Genomic DNA, 14,521 nt, shown 5'->3' with positions numbered 1-14,521 from the left:
ACAGACGCCGGGCGGTGGTGGCACACGCCTTTAATCCCAGCACTTGGGAGGCAGAGGCAGGCGGATTTCTGAGTTCGAGGCTAGCCTGGTCTACCGAGTGAGTTCCAGGACAGCCAGGGCTACACAGAGAAACCCTGTCTCGAAAAACCAAAAAAAAAAAAACAAAAAAAAACAAAAACAAAAAAAAAAAAAAAAAAACAAAGAAAAACAGACAGACACCAGAACAGAAAAAAAAAAAAAAAAAAAAAAAAGCACAAGAAACACACAAACCAAAGCTCATAAAAACACAAAGTTGGAAACCATAACATACAAGCAAAAGATCAGTAAGACAAACAATGCCAAAGCAATGCCATATGAGACAAGAATTATACAAAACACCATTGAGTTAGTTTGGTGTTGGCTGTGTACTGCTGAGCATGGGGCCCACCCTTAAGTGTGGTTAATATACATAGTGAGACTCCACTGGGGAAGACTAACTTCCTTTGCAAGCAGTTGTCAATTGGAGATAGCTTCTTGGTTAGTGATGGAAGCTCGTGGCTTCTTTCGCCTGCCTCTCAGGCTGGGACCCAGTCTGGCTTGAGCCTGTACAGGCCTTGTGCATGCTGCCACAGTCTCTGAGTTCATATGTGCATCAGTTCTGTTGTGTCTGGAAGATGATGTTTTTTGGAGTTATCCATCCCCTCTGGCTCTTAATATCTTTCTGCCTTCTCTTCTGAATAATAGTTCCTCCAGGGGAGCCCCCAGTCTTTCCACATGAATCCATTTCTTCTTATAGTAGCTAGAGAAGATCTCCAAAATGTGCCTTAGTTGTCCGCACACTAAGCCTAGCATGCCACTCTGTTCACTTGCTCTCTGCCTTCTGCCTTCTGTGAGGGAGAAGTCTTTTTTTTTTTTTTTGGTTTTTCGAGACAGGGTTGAAAAGAAGCTGTGTCCACAATGGCTGGTTAAAGCTTCAATGGGGGTGGGGGTGGGGGCGCTAAAGATATGGCTCAGCAGTTAAGAGCACTGGCTGCTCTTCTAGAGGACCAGGGTTCAATTCCCAGCAACCACATGGCAGCTCACAACTGTCCATAACTCCTGTTCCAGTGGATCTGACTCCTTCAACAGGCAGGCAAAACACCAATGTACATAAAATAAAAATAATAAATAAATAAATAAATAAATAAGCTTCAATGACTGAAGTAGGTGGAATGTTACAGTTAAGAAAACAATTATGAGCTGGAGAGATGGCTCAGAGGTAAAGAGCACTGTCTGCTCTTCCAGAAGTCTTGAGTTCAATTCCCAGCAACCACATGGTGGCTCAAAACCATCTCTCCTGGAGTCTGCTGCCCTCTTCTGGCATGCAGGTGTAATGCAGATAGAGCACTCATTTGCATTAAATAAGTAAATAAACCTTTAAAAGAAGAAAAAAGAAACCAATTACAATTTACCCTGGGCCATCTTTAGTTCCCGCCCATTCTTTGCCTACCTCTACAGAGGTGGAAACTTCATGGATTATAGTGACAAAATCCAGTTTTCCACCCATCAAAGGACTAAAAATGTTCTCATCCCATCTGAGGTCTGCAGCTGAGATTCCCTCACAAGGTGTTCCTTCTGATATTTCCACCAATGAATTTTTTATTTCAATGTATTTTATTTGTGTGTTTTGCCTGCAGATATGTGGTGTGTGCAGCCTCTGTCTTTCCTGATAGAAGGTGCTGAGATGATCTCAGTGCTTCTCACCCTTCCTAACACTGGAACCCTTTAATACAGTTCCTCATGTTGTGGGGACTCCAACTGTAACATTATTTCACTGCTACTTAATAACTGTGATTTTGCTACTGTTATGAATTATAATGTAAATACCTGACATACAGGAAATTTGATATCCTACCCCCAAATGGGTCATGGCCCACAGGTTGAGAACTGCTACTCTGTTTCATTTACCTTCATATTTTCAGTGGCTTGTAGCGAGTGTTTATAGAGACCTGACTCTCTGCTGAATGAGTCTGTAAGATGAATAAATGACTGAATGAATTCACGAGGAAACATCGAAAGTGATGCCCTAGCTCCTGGAATGAAAGCAAAAGCAAAAGGATCCTATGTTGAAGGCCAGTCCGGACTGAAGAGAAAGACCTTGTCTCTAAAATGAGGGAGGAGGGGTTGAGTACATGGCTCAGTCAGTAAAGAGCTTGCCATACAAGCACGAGGACCAGAGTTCTATCCCAAGGACCCACACAAAAATCTGGGTGTGATGGCTCATGCTTATAATCCCAGTGCTGAGGAGACATAGAAAAGGAGACCTCTGGACCTCAATGGTCTGTTGCAGTAGATCTCCAACCCCAATAAACCCGTGCAAAACCCACACAACTCAGTTACAATATTTATAAGCTGCATGCCTAGATCAGACAGACTTCCACTACACTACTCTGTTCCCCAGCTCTGAGAACCCTTGCTTCTTGCAGCTTCTCCAGTCCATGGGTCCTGCTCTGTCTTCCTTCCACCTCTTCCTCTTCCTCCTCTGTCGTCTTCCTCACTGTTTTCTCCCTGCTGCTCAGTCTGATCTGTGAACTGTTGTATGCTTTGTTCTAGCATCTTTTCCAGCTCCTGTCTCCAACCTCCATTTTCCAGAGCAAACGTGGTAGCTTCAAACTACGCCCTACGGTGGCCAGCCAGCTTAACTTAATCGTGAAGACGACCTAGGTTCTAGTGAGCATGTTTCAGAACACCAAGCCCAGCCTGGAGACATGGCTCAACAGTTCCTAGCCCAGCTGTGCTTCCAGTGAACCTGCATTTGGTTCTCAGCACCCGCAACTGGCACTGCCATCTGTCGGTTACTCCAGCTACAAGGGAGCTGACCCTTTCTTCTGGCCTCTGTGGGTACCTCAACACGTGACACGAGCTCAGACATACACACATATACACATAAATACAAATGTAAAGAAAACAAGCTGAAGACCAGCACTGGAGGTTGACATCTGGCCTCCACAGGTATATGCACATGTATGTACCTGACACGTGTGTCCCTGCATACAGATACATACTGAAGGGACTCTAGCCAGCCCCAGCATGGCAAACATGGCTCTGGCAGACCTCACCCTTCTCTCCCATTCTGTCTCCCTTGCTAAAAACCATTAGATTCCATTCCTGAAGCTAGCCCCCAAGGTCTATTCCATTGGTTGGCCACTTCTTTCTCCTGAGGCTGACTACCAAGGTTCAGCTACCAAAATATTGAAGTCCAGCAATCTAAAGCCCACTTTGGCTGCCCTAATTAACCTGTCCAATCAAAATAAACCACTTCATCCTGACATAGAGTTCATTTCCCCTTTATTAACCGTTATAAACCGCCATTTTTCTATGGGCCACCTCTGTTTCTGTTTAGAGGGAGTCCTTTGTTCTTGCCCTGACCCCAGGACAAATACCCTTTCCCCTTCCCCTTTGTTCCCTTCCGCTTATCCCTCCTTCTCTATCTTTCTCTCTCTCTTTCCCCCTCTCTCCCTCTCTCTTTCTCTAAAGAATTATTTATTATATGTATGAGTCTTCAGACACACCAGGAGAGGGCATCAGATCCCATTACAGATGGTTGTGAGCCATCATGTGCTTGCTGGGAATTGAACTCAGGACCTCTGGAAGAGCAGTCTTAACCACTGAGCCATCTCTCTAGCTCCCTATCTTTGTCTCTTATTCTTGTCCTTTGTTCTTCCTAGGCAAATAAATCTCCTTTGTGCTGAGCACTTGGTCTTGAGGTGTCCTGAGCAAATACACTTGTTTCCTCCTCCGCCCCCGCCCCACATACACACACTGGAAGAAATACCAGGGCTCACATGGGTTGGGTTATATATAGAGAGACCATATCTATCAATATCCAGGATATTTCCCTTTTGGTTTTTCCTTCCTTCCTTCCTCCCTTCCTTCTCTTCTTCCTTCCTTCCTCCCTCCTTCCTTCCTTTTCTTTTAGTGCTATGGATTAAAGCCAGTACTCTATCTGAATGAACACCTGTATGCCAGGAGAAGGCATCGGACCCCATTACAGATGGTTGTGAGCTACCATGTGGCTGCTGGGAATTGAACTCAGGACCTCTGGAAGAGCAGCCTGTGCTCTTAATGGCTTGGCCTTCTTTCCAGCCCCACATTATGCAGTTCAATAAAGATTGTGTGTAAAGTGAATCAGTAAAATAAACAAATGAAAAGACAAACATTGTAACTATATCCTTTGTTTGTGGAGGTGTGTAACTGATTTCTACCTAGTCAATTGTAGTTTGTTTTATTTACCACAAGATCTCTCTCTATGTAGCTCTGACTGTCCTGGAACTTGCTATGAAGACCAGACTGGCCTCAAAACTCATATGGATCCTCCTGTCTCTGCCTCCAGAAAGCTGGAATTAAAGGTGCGAGCCACCACATTCAGCTCTATCCAGTGATGTTAATGAACTCTTGGTTTATCTATTAATTCTATTGAGTTTTCTGTTTTATGCAAACAAAACCAATTCTGTGTTTTTGTTTGTTGTACTGGAAAGAACCTAGGGCCTCTGGTATGTTCTATCTTTGAGCTGTCCATAGCTCTTTTTGCTTTTCTTTTTGAGATTAGTCTTTTTTTCTTTTTCTTTCTTAAATTTTTTTTTCTGGTTTTTCGAGACATGGTTTCTCTGTGTAGCCCTGGCTGTCCTGGAACTTTCACTCTGTAGATCAGGCTGGCCTCGAACTCAGAAATCCGCCTGTCTCTGCCTCCCAAGTGCTGGGATTAAAGGCATGTGCCACCACTGCCTGGCCTTCTTTTTCTTTCTTAAATTTTTGTTATATTCATTTTTAAAATGTGAATGAGTGTGTGGCCTGCATGTATGTTTGTGCACCACATTCGTGCCTGGTGTCCACAGAACCCAGTTCCTCTGGAAAAGCAATCTGTTTTTTAACCACTGAGCCGTCTCTCCAGCAGCCCCCACACACACAACTTTTTTTTTTTTTTTTTTTTTTTTTTTTTTGTAGAGTGTCATATAGCCCACATGAGCACTGAGCGTTGTGTATTCATCTCTGAGTAGTCAATATGACCTTGAAGTTCTGGTCCTCCTGCTTCTCCCTCCCAGGCCCTCCTAAATAGGCTGCTGCTATGTCCCATTCTACCAGGTGCTAAGGATCAAAGCCCAAGGCTGCATGCCTGCCAGGCAAGCAGCATTCTAACAACCGAGTTCTACCCCCAGCCTTTTGTTGTTTCTTCTCCTTTTCCTTCTCCTTCTCCTTCTCCTTCTCCTTCTCCTTCTCCTTCTCCTTCTTCCTTCTCCTTCTCTTCTCCTTCTCCTTCTCCTTCTCCTTCTTCTTCTTCTTCTCCTTCTCCTTCTTCCTCTTTTTTTTTTTTTTTTTTTTTTTTTTTTTCGAGACAGGGTTTCTCTGTGTAGCCCTGGCTGTCCTGGAACTCACTCTGTAGACCAGGCTGGCCTCAAACTCAGAAATCCACCTGCCTCTGCCTCCCAAGTGCTGGGATTAAAGGTGTGCGCCACCACTACCCGGCTATTTATTTATTTTATGAGTACACTGCCATTCTTTTCAGACACATCGGAAGAGGCCATGAGATGCCATTACAGATGGTTGTGAGCCACCATGTGGTTTTTGGGAATTGAACTCAGGTCCTCTGAAAGAGCAGTCAGTGCTCTTAACCGCTGAGCCACCTCTCCAGCCTCGCGTGTAATTTTTAAAAGCACACTTACTCCTCACCTGGTGCCCGCAAAGGTGGTCTCACCCAGCTCCCATGGCTAGCTTCACCAAACCTCTAACGATCCCCCCACTCCCCACACCTGTGCCCCTTCTCCTGCCCACCTGAGTTGCCGCAGATGGAAAACACCAGGCAGCCTTAATATTTTAAAACCAGCCAGATAACTCAGTAGCTGGGTAGCTGGGCAAAGAATATCTTGCCCCATCTTTCTTAGGCTCTGCCGCTGCTGGCGGAGGCTAAAAACTAACGGTCCTGAGAGTTACATGTTTGCTACTTCCTATCCACTCCTCGGCCTGGTCCACCTCTCTCTACCTCTCTCTACCTCTCTCTTCTCTTCCTCCTGGGCTCGGAAATCCCACCGTATCCCTCGCTCAGCGATTAGCGTCTACAGTCTATATTAACCAGCTGAAATGGGGAGAAGGTCCACATGGAATCACCTGAGTACGAGATCTACTTTGATCTACTTCTTGGGTGAGGGCCGCCCCTCTTGAGGAAGCAAAATTAGCGTCAAAATACAAACAGCACCAGGGCAATCCCCAACAGTCCTGTTTGTTATTTATTTGATATGGTCTAATTTTGAAGCTAGGGCTGCTTTAGAACTGAAGACCATTGTCGTGAGTCCTTCGAGTTGGTGAGCATGGTAGTTTGAAGGAGAAATGTCTTCCGTAAAGCTCATTGGATGTGAATACTTAGTCCTCAGTTGGTGGCACTATTTGGGGAGATTATGGACCTTGTATAACAAGGGCCCTCCTGGAGGAAGTATGTCACTGGGGACAGATAGGCTTTCAGATTGATAGCCTTGCCCTACTTACATTACAGATGGCTGTCTCTCTACTGTGTGCGCTCAAGACGTGATCTTTCAGCTTTCTGCTCTGGTCACAACTCCTCCCTCCCTGCCGTCGTGGACATCTAGCCCTGTGGAGCCATAAGCCAAAATAAACTGTCCCTTCAGTTGCTTTTCGATCATCATGCTTCATCACACCAACAGGAAGTAACTACTACAGTGGATAAGGGCACCTGGTGACCTGGGTTTGATCTCTGGCGTAAGGAGAGAACAGACTTCTACTAGTTACCCTCTGGCTTCTACACGTGTGCTGTGGCACATGCATAGTGACACACACACACACAAATAGTTAAAAATGTAAAAACATAAGTAAATCAAAAAATAAAGCTCCTTTTGCGCCAGCCTCCTGAGTAGACGTGTAGGCATACACCATTGCAACACTGCCTGGTTCCCTTCAGCGCCAGCCTCCTGAGTAGACGTGTAGGCATACACCATTGCAACACTGCCTGGTTCCCTTCAGCGCCAGCCTCCTGAGTAGACGTGTAGGCATACACCATTGCAACACTGCCTGGTTCCCTTCAGCGCCAGCCTCCTGAGTAGACGTGTAGGCATACACCATTGCAACACTGCCTGGTTCCCTTCAGCGCCAGCCTCCTGAGTAGACGTGTAGGCATACACCATTGCAACACTGCCTGGTTCCCTTCAGCGCCAGCCTCCTGAGTAGACGTGTAGGCATACACCATTGCAACACTGCCTGGTTCCCTTCAGCGCCAGCCTCCTGAGTAGACGTGTAGGCATACACCATTGCAACACTGCCTGGTTCCCTTCAGCGCCAGCCTCCTGAGTAGACGTGTAGGCATACACCATTGCAACACTGCCTGGTTCCCTTCAGCGCCAGCCTCCTGAGTAGACGTGTAGGCATACACCATTGCAACACTGCCTGGTTCCCTTCAGCGCCAGCCTCCTGAGTAGACGTGTAGGCATACACCATTGCAACACTGCCTGGTTCCCTTCAGCGCCAGCCTCCTGAGTAGACGTGTAGGCATACACCATTGCAACACTGCCTGGTTCCCTTCAGCGCCAGCCTCCTGAGTAGACGTGTAGGCATACACCATTGCAACACTGCCTGGTTCCCTTCAGCGCCAGCCTCCTGAGTAGACGTGTAGGCATACACCATTGCAACACTGCCTGGTTCCCTTCAGCGCCAGCCTCCTGAGTAGACGTGTAGGCATACACCATTGCAACACTGCCTGGTTCCCTTCAGCGCCAGCCTCCTGAGTAGACGTGTAGGCATACACCATTGCAACACTGCCTGGTTCCCTTCAGCGCCAGCCTCCTGAGTAGACGTGTAGGCATACACCATTGCAACACTGCCTGGTTCCCTTCAGCGCCAGCCTCCTGAGTAGACGTGTAGGCATACACCATTGCAACACTGCCTGGTTCCCTTCAGCGCCAGCCTCCTGAGTAGACGTGTAGGCATACACCATTGCAACACTGCCTGGTTCCCTTCAGTGCTTTTGAACATTTATTATTGTGCATATGCATATGTATATAGCTGTGTGCACACAAGGTATGCAACTTAAAGGAGTGTGTGCACACAAGGCATGCATATGGGTGTGTGCACAGAAGGCATGCATATGGGTGTGTGCACAGAAGGCATGCATATGGGTGTGTGCACAGAAGGCATGCAACTTAAAGGAGTGTGTGCACACAAGGTATGCATATGGGTGTGTGCACAGAAGGCATGCAATTTAAAATAGTTATAGGGGTTTGGGGATCAAACTTAGGTCAACAGGCTTGGAAGCACCTGTATCCACTGAGTTGTCTCATAGGTCCCTTCTTTGATTTTTAAACTTTTTTTTTTCATATTTGGTGTGTGTGTCTGTGTGTATGTGCAGGTGTCACAGGTTTGGAGGTGAAGGGACAGTTTTCACAGTCAGTTCCCTGCTTTCATTGTGTGGGTCCTGGGGATGGAACTCAGGCAGTCAGGTTCAATATCAGGTACCTTGACCCCCAAAATCATCTCACTGGCCCAATTTTATGTTCAGCTGACACATAATAATTACACATATTTATGGGATGTATTTGTGCTCTTTTTATATGTGTGTATCCTGTGTGGTGGTTTAATTAGCATACACATCATCTTAACTATTATTTATTTGCAATAAGAACATTCAAAGTCTTCTAACCATTTTTGAAATATATAATTTGTTAAACATTTGAAGGGGGGGGTCTCACCTTGTACTTCCGGCAGGCCTGGAACTCACAGAGATCTGCCTGCCTATTCCTCTAGGCACCATGCCTGGCCTAAAATTACAATTCTTTACGGTGCTGGAGAAATGGTTCAGTGGTAAAGATTACTTGTTGCTCTTATGGGAGGACCCAGGTTCAATTCCCAGCATTCACAGTGGGCATTCCCACTGTGTAATTCCCAGCATTATACACATCTGTAAGTCTGGGTCTAGAGAATCTGATATTGTCTTCTCACCTTGGGCGTCAGGCATGCCTGTGATGCATAAACACACACAAATAAAAACCAAAAATGTCATTAAAAGGTTTCTAAAGATCAGCCGTGGTTATATACACCTTGAACCTCAGCACTCTGGAGGCAGAGGCAGGTGCATTCCTGGCCAGCCACCACTACATAGTAAGCCAGGCATGGTGGCACATACCTTTAGTCCTAGCACTTAGGAAGCACAGGCAGGAATCTCTGTGAGTTCAAGACCAGCCTGGTCTACAGAGTGAGTTCTAGGACAGCCAGGACTACATAGAGAAATCCTGTCTCTAAAAAAAAATCAAAAAACAAAACAAAAACATTTTATGGGATTTTCTCTCTTGTCTGTCTGTGTACCACGAGAATATCTGGTGACTGCAGCAATCAGAAGAGGGCATTGGATGGTCGTGATCTGACTTGTAAGTGCTGGGAATTGAACTCTGATTCTCTACAAGAACAAGTGCTGCTAACCACTGAGCCTTCTCACCAGCCCCTCCAGTTGTTCTTGAAACAATCTAAAACTTACAGGGAATTTGCATGTATATTTGTTACTTTTTTTCCAGCATATTATTTTGGTAATAAATTGTATCACATTAGCTTGTCTCTGTCAAGTACTGTAGCATATGTTTGTCCCCTGCACAGAAGAAAATAGCTTTGCTGTGTCCCATCCATCTCTTGCTGTAGCCTTCCTTGCTAGATCCCATCCCCCCTTGCTGGATCCCATCCCCCCTTGCTGGATCCCACCCCCCCTTGCTGGATCCCATACCCCCCTGCTGGATCCCATTCCCCCCTTGCTGGATCCCATCCCCCCTTGCTGGATCCCATCCCCCTTGCTGGATCCCATCCCCCCTTGCTGGATCCCATCCCCCCTTGCTGGATCCCATCCCCCCTTGCTGGATCCCATCCCCCGCTTGCTGGATCCCATCCCCCACTTGCTGCCGACCATCCACCCTTGGCCTTATTCCCTCAGTTTTCACCAGGCTTTCTCAACAGTGGCCTTCTAAGATAAAGGATCCAACTGCTGTTGTTATTACTCTCCCATTTTCTCAATTTGAAACAGTTCTTCACATTAGAAAAATACATACATTTATTTACCCATTATTTATGTGTATATGAACTCCATGGCACCACATGAAGCCACATTTTCTTTCCCAAATATAGGTCTTTCTTTACTCCAAGTGTTTATTTTTTATTCGGTGTACTTGTGTTTATGGATACGGGCATGCATGTGCCCCAGCATGTGTGTGAAGGTCAGAAAGCATCTTGGAGATGTAGACGTTCTTCTTCCACTATATGGACACAGGGACTGAACTCCAGCATCAAATAAGCTATAGGTGCCCTTTCCCTCAGAGTCATTTCAAAGCCTTTAATCCCAGCACTCCAGAGGCAAGGGCAGGCTAATCTCTGAGTTCAAGGATAGCCTGGTCTACAGAGTGAGTTCCAGTGCTAAACAGAGAAACCATGTCTTGCAAAAGAAAGAATCTCACCTTTTTTTTTTTTTTTTCTTTTTCCTAAATCACAGTCTGGCTGCTAGGTATATATAGCTCTGACAACTCTGAATGAGGGTGGTCCTCATTTTCACAATGTTCTCCTCCTGCCTTTCTTCTTCCTCCTCCTCTTCTTCCTTCCTTCTTTTTTTCTCCTTTTTTTCTGTTTTTGTTTATTGAAAGCTGGTCTCATGCTGAAACCCTACTGGCCTAGAACTGAATACATAGACCAGGGGCCTTTGAGCTAATGGTGATCTTCCTGTTTCTGCCTCCTGAGTATTAAAATTACAGGCTTATGCCACTGTGGCAGGTTTACAACGTTCTCTTTGGCCACTCTCTGTTATTTCCACTTGAGAGTCCTCCACTTTATCCTATAATAAGCTCTATCTCCTGGAAGGAAGGGAAGGAGGGAGGGAGGGAGGGAGGGAGGGAGGGAGGGCAGACTAGGCAGGGGTGGCACACACCTTTAATCCCAGCACTCCAAAGGCAGAGGCAGGTCAGTCTCTGAGTTCAAGGATAGCCTGATCTACAGAGTGAGTTCCAGGGCTAAAAAGAGAAACCTCTTCTTGGAAAAGAAGAAAGAAAGAAAGAAAGAAAGAAAGAAAGAAAGAAAGAAAGAAAGAAAGAAGCAGGAGGTTTTAAAGGAAACTACTTAAGACTCAGAAAATGGGGATATAGAAAAGATGGGGTGGTTAATAGGACCCCTGCTCCTCTGGGACCTGAATTCACTTCTTGGCACCCACATTGAGCAGGTCACACTAGCCAATTACTCCAGTTTCTGAGGGATCTGATGCCATCTTTTTTTTTTTTTTTTTTTTTTTTTTTTTTTTTTTTTTTTTTTTTTTTGGTTTTGTGAGACAGGGTTTCTCTGTGTAGCTCTGGCTGTCCTGGAACGCACTCTGTAGACCAGGCTGGCCTCAAACTCAGAAATCCTCCTGTCTCTGCCTCCCAAGTGCTGGGATTAAAGGCATGCACCACAACCACTCGGCTTCTGATGCCATCTTTTGGCTTCTTTAGGTACCCACACTCGTGTGCATAGACATGCAAATAAATATACATTTAAAAATATATATTTAAGCCGGGCGGTGGTGGCGCACGCCTTTAATCCCAGCACTTGGGAGGCAGAGGCAGGCGGATTTCTGAGTTCGAGGCCAGCCTGGTCTACAGAGTGAGTTCCAGGACAGCAAGGGCTACACAGAGAAACCTTGTCTCGAGAAAAAAAAAAAAAAACCCACTCAGGATGTAAGGAACTCACAAGCTCCAGGAGATATCTGAAACTTCCTAGGTTCACAAGTCCCCTCTGTCTCCGAGGTTACACACGTGGTAAGGACTCTGACCTGTCAAGCTGCCTGCAGATTGTGCAACCAGGACTCTGGCATTCATGAACCGCCATCCACGTGGGGTGGACTTTTGGTGACACAGCTACCTTAGAGCTGTCCCAACTCCTATAAGTGACCCCTCACCCACACTCCTGTAAGTAGCGCCAGTAAGCTCGTTGGCTCACCTCATGGAACCTTGGTGGTTCTGTTAGCTCGCTCAGTTATCAGTTCCATGGCTGGGATGGATAGACAGTTATCACATCTCCCAAGGAATAGTGTCATACAAGAACTAGATAGTGAGCTCAAAGGCAATCTGGCTTCTCAAGACCCTATCTAGAAAATAATAGCAAAACAAAAACAAAACACAACAAACAAACAAACAAACAAAAAACGGGTAAGACGGACTTTACCTGAGAGAGGTTCCAATATTTTTTTTTTGGGTGGGGGTCCAGAAAGAAGAACATGGCTATAGCTCCACAGAGAGCTCTACTTGGACATGTTAACTTGAACTAACTCAATGAGAGGCCAAGCCTACTCCATCTTGAGACCAGACTCTACCTTAAAAGAAAAAAGCCTGACAACTTGATCTGAGCTGAACCCAAGCTGCACCCAAGTACCAGGAAGGACCTCATGACTTGTCCTTAGCCCATACCCCAGAGTTACTCCCTAGCTACTTCCTAGCAACAGTCAATCAAAGATTAGTCTGATCACTTCAGATGTACTTTCAGACCATTTATGATTGTTCATGGTCTTGCACAGAGCACCCACCTGTCAGCTTACAATAGCCATTCAATTAAATGCTTCCCAGGCTGGACCCAGCCCTTCACTTGCTCTCATTTCCTATAAAACCCTATCCCAGTGAGGGTTTAGGGCTGCTTTAACAAACTGTCCTGAGGGTTATGGGTGAGGAAGCCCAAACTTGAGTTTGTAATAAAGAGACCCTATGTGACTACATCAGAGTCGGCTCCTGGTTGGTCTTTTTGGGGCTCTTGAATTCGACACAACACTAAGGGAAGGTGAATGGACAGTCAGCACATCCAGAGGGAAAAACAGAAATTGAAAGGGAGCAGTCATAGCGGTGTGTGCCTAAAATTCTAGTACTGAGGAGACTGAGGCAGGAAAATCACCACAAGCTTGAGGCTCTTCTGGACTACAGAGTAAATTCCACATTGGCTCAAAGGTACAAGACCTTATCTCTCTCTCTCTCTCTCTCTCTCTCTCTCTCTCTCTCTCTCTCTCTCTCTCTCACACACACACACACACAATGCCAGTAAGATAATCCCAGCACTTGGAAGGCAAAGGCACGCAGATCTCTAAGTTCAAGACCAGCCTGATCCACAGAGTGAATTCCAGAACAGCCATGGCTACACAGAGGAATGCTGGGTCTTCGCTGGGGTTTCTATTGCTGCAACAAGAATACTATGATCAAAAGGCAAGTTGAGGAGGGAAGGGTTTATTCAGCTTACACTTCCACATTGCTGTTCATCACCAAAGGAAGTCAGGACTGGAACTCACACAAGTCAGGAACTTGGAGGCAGGAGCTGATGCAGAGGCCATGGAGGGTGCTACTTACTGGCTTACTCCTCATGGGTTGTTCAGCCTGCTTTCTTATAGATCCCAAAACCACCAACCCAGGGATGGCCCCACCCACAATGAGCTGGGCCCTCCCACACTGATCACTGGTTGAGAAAATGCCTTACAGCAGGGTATCAGGGATCAAGATCCTCAGACCTCTGCCTCCCAAGTTCTGGGATTAAAGGTATGTGCTATGAACACCCAGCAACTATGAACACCCAGCAACTATGTCTATCCTATTGGGCTCTTTTTTTTTTTTTTTCTCTCTTTTTTTTTTTTTTTTTTTTTTTTTTTTTTTTTTTTTGAGACAGGGTTTCTCTGTGTAGCCCTGGCTGTCCTGGAACTCACTCTGTAGACCAGGCTGGCCTCGAACTCAGAAATCCACCTGCCTCTGCCTCCCAAGTGCTGAGATTAAAGGCGGGCGCCACCACCGCCTGGCCCTATTCCTATTGGGCTTTTTTTTTTTTTTTTTTTTTTAGATTTATTTATTTCATGAATGTGAGTACGCTGTTGCTGTTTTCAGACACACCAGAGAGGGCATCAGATCCCCAAACGGATGGTTGTAAGCCACCATGTGGTTGCTGGGAATTGAACTCAGGACCTCTGGAAGAGCAGACAGTGCTCTTAACCACTGAGCCATCTCTCCAGCCCCCCTATTGGGCTTTTTAATTTAATGTGTGTGTGTGTGTGTTGTTTCTGTGTGTGTTTCTCTCTGTGTGTCTCTCTTTATGTCTGTGTGTGTGTGTGTGTATGTCTTTCAGTAATATGTGTATGTGTGGTGTCTCTGTGTGTGTGTCTCTCTCTGAGTCTTTCTGTGTATGTGGTATGTGTGTGGTGTGTGTATCTTTTTATATCTCTCTGTTGTGTGTGAGTGTGTGGTGTGTGTGAGTGTGTGGTGTGTGTGTGTGTGTGTGTGTGTGTAGGCACCCCTCTACCATTGTGCTCACATAGAGGTTAAAGACATAGTTGCACATATCTGAAATCTCAACCCTTGAGACACTGAAGCAAGACTGAAAGTTAGTTCAAGGCTAGCCTGGGCTACACCCAAAGATCCTTTTTAAAAAGAAGTTGAAAAGGAACAGAGAAGTTTGAGAAAACCCAACAGAGTCTACTGGAGTCATGAGTGCCAAGAAAATAAGAGTCAGAAAAGAAATTGCCCCAGACAAACACAGCAAGGAG

The sequence above is a fragment of the Arvicanthis niloticus genome, chromosome 13 (genome assembly GCF_011762505.2).
Source record: "Arvicanthis niloticus isolate mArvNil1 chromosome 13, mArvNil1.pat.X, whole genome shotgun sequence".
In the NCBI taxonomy this organism is placed as follows: Eukaryota; Metazoa; Chordata; class Mammalia; order Rodentia; family Muridae; genus Arvicanthis; species Arvicanthis niloticus.
The sequence above is the reverse complement of the archived record's forward strand: the minus strand, read 5'-3'. Positions refer to the sequence as shown.